An 8,272-nucleotide genomic window follows, 5' to 3' on the forward strand; every position below is an offset into this window, starting at 1 on the left:
GCTGTAGATAGGTGAAATAGGTTTATCAACGGTCTCCCTGGCTGTAGATAGGTGAAATATGTCTTAACACGGTCTCACTAGTTGTAGATAGGTCTTATCACGGTCTACCCTAGCTGTAGATAGGTGAAATAGGGCTTATCACGGTCTCCTCTAGCTTTAGATAGGTGAAATAGTTCTTATCACGGTCTCCCCTAGCTGTAGATAGGTGGGCCAATGCATTTTTTGTCTCGGTGCAAGTAATTAGGAATTTTTTTAGTCTTTTGTTGGCTCACTTTTACTCACAACATGCTAACCGGCAACATAGGATTCCATTCACTACGCTAAGCTAACTAGCGGCGGCGCTGCCGGTGTTGCACCGGACTAAAACAATGCATGCGCAAAAAATTAGTTGGCCCACCTATCTACAGCTAGAGGAGACCCCACCTATCTACAGCTAGAGGAGACCCCACCTATCTACAGCTAGAGGAGACCTCACCTATCTACAGCTAGAGGAGACCCCACCTATCTACAGCCAGGGTAGACCGTGATAAGACCTATTTCACCTATCTACAGCTAGGGGAGACCGTGATAAGCCCTATTTCACCTATCTACAGCTAGGGGAGACCGTGATAAGCCCTATTTCCCCTATCTACAGCCAGAGGAGACAGTGATAAGACCTATTTCACCTATCTACAGCTAGAGGAGACCGTGATAAGCCCTATTTCACCTATCTACAGCTAGGGGAGACCGTGATAAGCCCTATTTCACCTATCTACAGCCAGGGTAGACCGTGATAAGCCCTATTTCACCTATCTACAGCTAGAGGAGACCGTGATAAGACCTATTTCACCCATCTACAGCTAGGGGAGAACGTGATAAGACCTATTTCACCTATCTACAGCTAGAGGAGACCGTGATAAGCCCTATTTCACCTATCTACAGCTAGGGGAGACCGTGATAAGCCCTATTTCACCTATCTACAGCTAGGGGAGACCGTGATAAGCCCTATTTCACCTATCTACAGCCAGGGTAGACCGTGATAAGACCTATTTCACCTATCTACAGCTAGGGGAGACAGTGATAAGCCCTATTTCACCTATCTACAGCTAGAGGAGACCGTGATAAGACCTATTTCACCTATCTACAGCCAGGGTAGACCGTGATAAGACCTATTTCACCTATCTACAGCTAGGGGAGACCGTGGTAAGACCTATTTCACCAATCTACAGCTAGAGGAGACCGTGATAAGCCCTATTTCACCTATCTACAGCTAGAGGAGACCGTGATAAGCCCTATTTCACCTATCTACAGCTAGAGGAGACCGTGACAAGACCTATTTCACCTATCTACAGCCAGGGTAGACCGTGATAAGCCCTATTTCACCTATCTACAGCTAGAGGAGACCGTGACAAGACCTATTTCACCTATCTACAGCCAGGGTAGACCGTGATAAGCCCTATTTCACCTATCTACAGCTAGAGGAGACCATGATAAGACCTATTTCACCTATCTACAGATAGGGGAGACCGTGATAAGACCTATTTCAACAAACGGTGGCGTATCCCTTTAACAACAACACCTGATAAGCCAACCCAGTTTTCCAGTCATTTACAACTTTGACAAGAGCTGTTTCAGTGCTGTGATTAGCACGAAAACCTGACTGAAAATCATCAAGGCAGTTATTCAGGGTTAAAAATGTGGTTAGCTGATTAAAAACATTTTTTTTCAATTATTTTACCTATGAACGGTAAATTGGATATGGGCCTATAGTTGTTTAATGTAGAGGCGTCCAAGTTATTTTTCTTCAGCAAGGGTTTTACAACAGCTCTATTCAGGGAGCTGGGAAAAGGGCCAGTCTATAATGATGTATTTATAATTTCAAGGAAATCTGTCGGTATGAGGTGAATGACAGATTTAAAAAAGCTGGTAGGTAGAATATCCAATTCACATGTGGACGAATTGAGGTCTTATTATATTATATGATATATTATTATTGTGTCCAGTTAATCAGCAGAATCAGAGTATGTGTATGGAGCCTATATATGTCTTAATGTCTTATTGTTTAAAATAGGGGCCGATTACCGTGACGTATAAATAAAACAATATCAAATTCATTTGAAAAGGGAGGGGGGGGGGGTGTATTGGGTATAATGCTGCGTTCATGCCACCTGGGAATAACAGGCACCCCCCCCCCCCGTGGTTACGTTGTTTTTCCGACTGGCAGCGTTCACATGGTCGGGATGCGTGTTCTTCTTCTTCTGTTATATTGGTCGGGATGCGTGTTCTTCTTCTTCTGTTATATTGGGCGTTTGGTGTAACAACTTGTTGCATGACTGCCACCAGCGGTCGGCCGTAGCCGAGAGTGTCACTACCCAAAGTGAGTAGAGTGCAGATGTGAGTTGCGCATGCGTCACTTTGCGACAAGTAATCTACAAGATGCTAACGGCGGTTTGAGTTAATGTTAGCAATCAAGTAGCCTACTAGATGCTAACGGCGTTTTTAGCTAACGTTAGCAATCAAACAATCATATATAGCTAAAACGTTTTTGAAATGACTGCTAGCTACAAGTTAGCAATCAGACACAACAAAGGCTGTCACTTGAATGGTGTTTTGAGCTAACGTTAGCAACCAAACAATCATAGATAGCTAAAACATTTTAGAAATGATTTCCATCTTCTGTTATTGTATGTAAAGAGAAACGTTTATTATTTTACAGATTTCAAAAATTTCAGTAAGACACGTTATGCCGTAAACCGTTTAAATCTGAGCATGCGCTACTCAAATCTGCACTCTACTCACTTTGGGTAGTGACCGAGAGCCTCAGGTGGTGAAAACATGGAGACACACTAACAGAAGATAACTGCTGGTTTCTTATGAAGCATCCAGACAGCACCTGGCCAGGTGTGTGTTTGTGTTACCTGCAGGACAACCAATGGGAAAGGACACGGATAATGTGTTGTTTTATACATGGGCCTATTTATGAATAATTTTAACATATTATGTCTGTGTATGTTTCTTGGCAGAGGAGTTTGTCCACAATAAACAGTTTATTATCATTAAAATATGTTCAGTGAACCAAAGTCGCCTCCATCAGACGTCAGCTGGTACCTCTGGTATCTAGATCCAGTCTGAGTTTCCCTCTGATTCCCACAGGACGGTACGGGAACGGTGACGATTTCACTCGGAAAAACGTTTTACACCCGTCAGTACCCGATCCGTTCCACCGGCACGATCCGTTCTGCGTGCGCTGTGGTACGAGGGTTTACGACACTACCCAATCTGTTCCCACGCTAGCTAACGTTAGTTTAGCTGATAGCTAATTCGGCGGACCGCTAGGTGATTATAGCGGTCTGCCGTTAGCCTCCACCGGGAAGCTAACGTTAGTTTAGCTAACGGTTAATTTGGCTAACCGCTAGCTGATTGTAGCGGTCTGCCGTTAGCCTCCACAGTTAGGCTAACATTAGTTTAGCTAACAGCTAATTCGGCTAACCGCTAGCCTAGACAGCATGTAAACTTTAAAAGACCCTCAAAATAAAACTTGAAAATAAACGTTAACATATATAACAGCTGTTACGTCAGTTCTACTTGTGCTCATTTAAAATACAATCACTAAATACTTGTCTTTATTGTTATTACTGTAAAGTCTTAATTTAGCTGTAGCTGCTTCTCCCATTATGTTTGACTTAACGTTATTTTAGGCTGACTCTAGCTGTCCGTTCTGCCTGCACGATCCGCTCTGCGCATGCGTTATTTTAGACTGAAGGCTGTTGGCTAGCGTTTAGCCGAATTAGTTGTTAGCTATCCCGGTGGAGGCTAGTGTGGAACAGATTGGGCAGGTCGTAAAACGGTATTATCATCTGCGCCTACGTCATGGCATACGTGTCATCTTGCACATGCGCAGAACGGATCGTGCCGGTGGAACGGATCGGGTACAAGGGGGTAAGCTTCGCTTCAGAACTCGAACCTCCGATGGCGCCATTTTGTTGCTACGAAGCGATCACCTCTTGTTAGCATTCCACTGACCGCCATTTTTTTTTACGTCACTTGACTGCGAATAACTTTACATCTGAAGCGTTTAAAGACTCTATTTGTCCGTTGTTTATTTCTAAAGAAACACGACAATGTATAAAAGGCTCCATTACCTTGTAGCTCACGTTATGGCTCCGTAGCAGACGCTTTTATAACAATAGGCTAACGATTGGGTCATAACCACGAGACTTACTGTCACACAGTAGAGGAATTACCGTATAGTACAGGAGAAGCTCACAGGCAGTTTGGACTTCCATTAGCTGTTTAGGTTTAATGACTAATGTTAACTAGCATGTTAGTGATCAGTAATTAGCCTGTGCCTATGTTATCTCCTTACATATACCTACACTCTCCGTCTCTGTGAGATTGGGAATGATTGAGATTTCTCTCGGCACAGCTACCAGAAGACTTACAACGTTGCTCACGTCACATTTACGTTGTCTCTGTCAGTTGGAGGCTGCGCAGTAAAGGAAGAGATCACCGGAAAAGTGCTTCTAATATCCTTCACTGGTCTCCGTCCAGAGCAACGGGCTCTATTGGTCCATTATATATATATGTCAATGATCGGGTACTGACACCCCCCCTTCCACTGTGTGATGAAATGTGACACCTGCTGTGATTGGCGGACTCCTCCTCCTCGTCATCGTTGTTTACGTTGACGTAGTTCCGCCCCTGACCGTCCGCGTGCTGCTGCCACACACACACACACACACACACACACAGCTCAGTGTGAAGAAGGCTCGCGACCAACGGTTACCACTTAACGCCAACGCACTACCGTTAACCGGGAGGATAACCGGAGAACTACAGAAGCGACCGGAGCTAACGGCTGACGGTGAGTAGCAGTCCGCTAGCTGCTCTAACGGCTATTAACGGCTATACGTTATTGACGGTGTTGCGTCGATGATTGTTCCCCGTCGATATGTGTTCCCCTCTAACGTTTCCATTGGCTGTACCTACGTTAGCTGGGTTATCTTATCATGCTAACTGTCGTGCTAACGGCAACTACTGAGGGAAGTTAGCTCGGAGGTTATTGTTCCGCCCTTGTGGTCTGCTATGGCGATGCTGGATAAGGTTACAGGTGTGTGTGTGTGTGTGTGTGTGTGTGTGTGTGTGTGTGTGTGTGTGTGTGTGTGTGTGTGTGTGTGTGTTTCTTTGTGTGTGCGTGAGTGTGTGTGTTTCTTTGTGTGTTTGTGAGTGCGTGTGACTATCGAAGCGAAAACGTCTCCCTAGTAACGGTTGCTAAGCCGAGGCAGTCTAGAGCTAACATTAGCATCCAGGGTAATTAATTAGTTTAACGTGTGTGTCTGTGTGTGTAGCTCTGTGTGTGTCTGTGTGTGTGTGTGTGTGTGTGTGTGTGTGTGTGTGTGTGTGTGTGTGTGTCTGTGTGTCTCTGTTAATTAAGCAAAACTGAATGTGGTACACACACACACACACACTCACACACTCACAGACAGAGCTACACACACACACACACACACACACACAGAGAGTCTGGCTGACAGCCAATGGGAGAAGAGATGTGTGTTTCCATCAGTTTGAACTGGAGATGTGAATCTGGTCTCACGGTTCTGTTCTCATTCAGTCCAGTTCAAGCAGTTATAATATATAAACAATAGCAACACGCTACCACAGCAGGTAACGTTAGCCTAGCGTTAGCTAGTAAACACTAGCAACACGCTACACAGCAGGTAACGTTAGCCTAGCGTTAGCTAGTAAACACTAGCAACACGCTACACAGCAGGTAACGTTAGCCTAGCGTTAGCTAGTAAACACTAGCAACACGCTACACAGCAGGTAATGTTACCTGCTGTGTAGCGTGTTATCAGTGTTTACTAGTCTGTCTCCCTATGTAATGAACCTGTCTGTCTCTCTGTGTAATGAACCTGTCTGTCTCTCTGTAACCTGTCTGTCTCCCTGTGTAATGAACCTGTCTGTCTCTCTGTAAGCTGTCTGTCTCTCTGTGTTTTGGCAGTAAAGCGTCCTATGATGGAGGAGCTCCATGACGTCCAGCTGACTGAGATCAAACCTCTCCTGACGGGACAGGTGAGAACACATCTGATTTATATATTATTATATATTATATATTATTATGTATTATTATATATTATAATATATTATTATATATTATTATATATATAATATTATTATATATTATAATATATTATAATATATTATTATGTATTATAATATATTATTATGTATTATAATATATTATAATATATTATTATATATTATATATTATAATGTATTATTATATATTATAATGTATTATAATATATTATTATTAGGGCTGTCAATCGATTAAAAAAAATTAACTAATTAATCGCACAATTTGCTGTAGTTAATCGCGATTAATCGCATTTTTAAATTGAGACTAAAGCTTGTAGTAATGGATATTTAAATAATGCTAAATCACTTAACTTTACAAATATGAAGAGAAAACAAACAAGGAAAGGTTCTGCTAAGTTCAGAATGTTTAATATCTTTCAGAACAACAGCAGCAAGAATTTGGCTTATTTAGTCCTGCTGAAGGCTGCTGAAACGGCTAGAAACTGTCCGACTTGGGAGCAGATTTTTGTATATTTTTGTATATATATATATATATATATATATATATATATATAAATAATATAAATTACAATCTAGGCAGTACTTAATATCATAAATATTATAATATACATAGTGTTTAATCTGAATGACTAAGCAAAGCACATATATCTAAACACAGAAATGCACATCAATATCAATATTACACATTAAACCAGTAACCCAAAACCACAGAGGTGTATGTTGGCCTAAAGTGAAAACAGTGAGTGTAGTTTTAGATAGCGACGCTGTGCACAGCAATCCATTACCAATGTAAAGCGATTGACTACATTTCCCTTCCAGCACCGCAACCAGGAAGTAGCTTGTGTGACAGTGAGACGCACCAATTTCAAACATTTACTGGAATATAGTCACGGATACTATTGAGTCGACAGCGTTAAACATCAGACCGCAAATAAGGTTTCACGCGCGTGACCAACGTAACAGTTATCAAGCAAACAAATCAAGCAGACGCAATATCGGGCAGCACAGCACGCGCATGTAGCAAACAGCAGCTTACCGGTGGCGCATCTCTCCTAACGGACAACATGTGGGAACTAGTACTCGGTCCCGTTTATAGCCCGCTCATTCATTTCTGGATTCTAACACATCATCTTTTTCTCTCTTTGGGATCTTACTGGTCCATGTTTCAACCCTTGACTGGCCCCGTAGGGCCTACTTCCATCAGGTAAATCCCTCCTAGAGTAGCGCCTGCTCTTATGGAGACGATACGCTTCGCTTCTACCATAGAAGTAAACAAACACAGCTGCATTAATTTCGGTTAATTTTTTTAACGAAGTTAATATTAAAAAAATTAACGTTAATTTTGACAGCCCTAATTATTATGTATTATAATATATTATTATGTATTATAATATATTATAATGTATTATAATATATTATTATATATAATATATTATTATGTATTATTATATATTATAATATATTATTATATATTATTATATATAATATATTATTATGTATTATTATATATTATAATATATTATTATATATTATATATTATTATATATATAATATTATGTATTATTATATATTATTATGTATTATTATATATTATAATATTTATTATATATAATGTATTATTATATATTATAATATATTATAATATATTATTATATATAATATATTATTATATATTATAATATATTATTATATATAATCTATATTATATATTATAATGTATTATTATATATTATAATGTATTATTATATATTATAATGTATTATTATATATTATAATATATTATTATATATTATATATTATTATGTATTATTATATATTATTATGTATTATATATTATAATATATTATTATATATTATTATATATTATTATGTATTATATATTATTATGTATTATATATATTATAATATATTAGTATATATTATTATATATAATATATTATTATGTATTATTATATATTATAATATATTATTATGTATTATTATATATTATTATATATTATTATGTATTATTATATATTATAAGTGACCTCATGATGTCCTGGGTGCTTTAACTTCTGCATTAACACATTTCATAACAGTAATGATACATGAAGTCTCTGTTTCCTGTTCCAGAACGGGAGAAATCTGCAGGACTTTGACTGTCAGGTGAGTTCAGCCAGTCATCCTAGAGACCATATTGTTCCTTGTTTAT

At 39.2% G+C, this 8,272-nt stretch overlaps 1 long non-coding RNA gene across 1 annotated transcript; it reads left to right on the forward strand.

Moving 5' to 3' along the window:
* Positions 1-4,628: 4,628 nt before the first annotated feature.
* On the forward strand, positions 4,629-8,238 carry LOC120559611. The gene is made up of 3 exons (XR_005639333.1): positions 4,629-4,843; positions 5,984-6,054; positions 8,194-8,238. It is a non-coding gene; the product is annotated as an uncharacterized LOC120559611 (long non-coding RNA).
* Positions 8,239-8,272: the final 34 nt, after the last annotated feature.

Source organism: Perca fluviatilis, chromosome 5 (assembly GCF_010015445.1).
Source record: "Perca fluviatilis chromosome 5, GENO_Pfluv_1.0, whole genome shotgun sequence".
Lineage (NCBI taxonomy): Eukaryota > Metazoa > Chordata > Actinopteri > Perciformes > Percidae > Perca > Perca fluviatilis.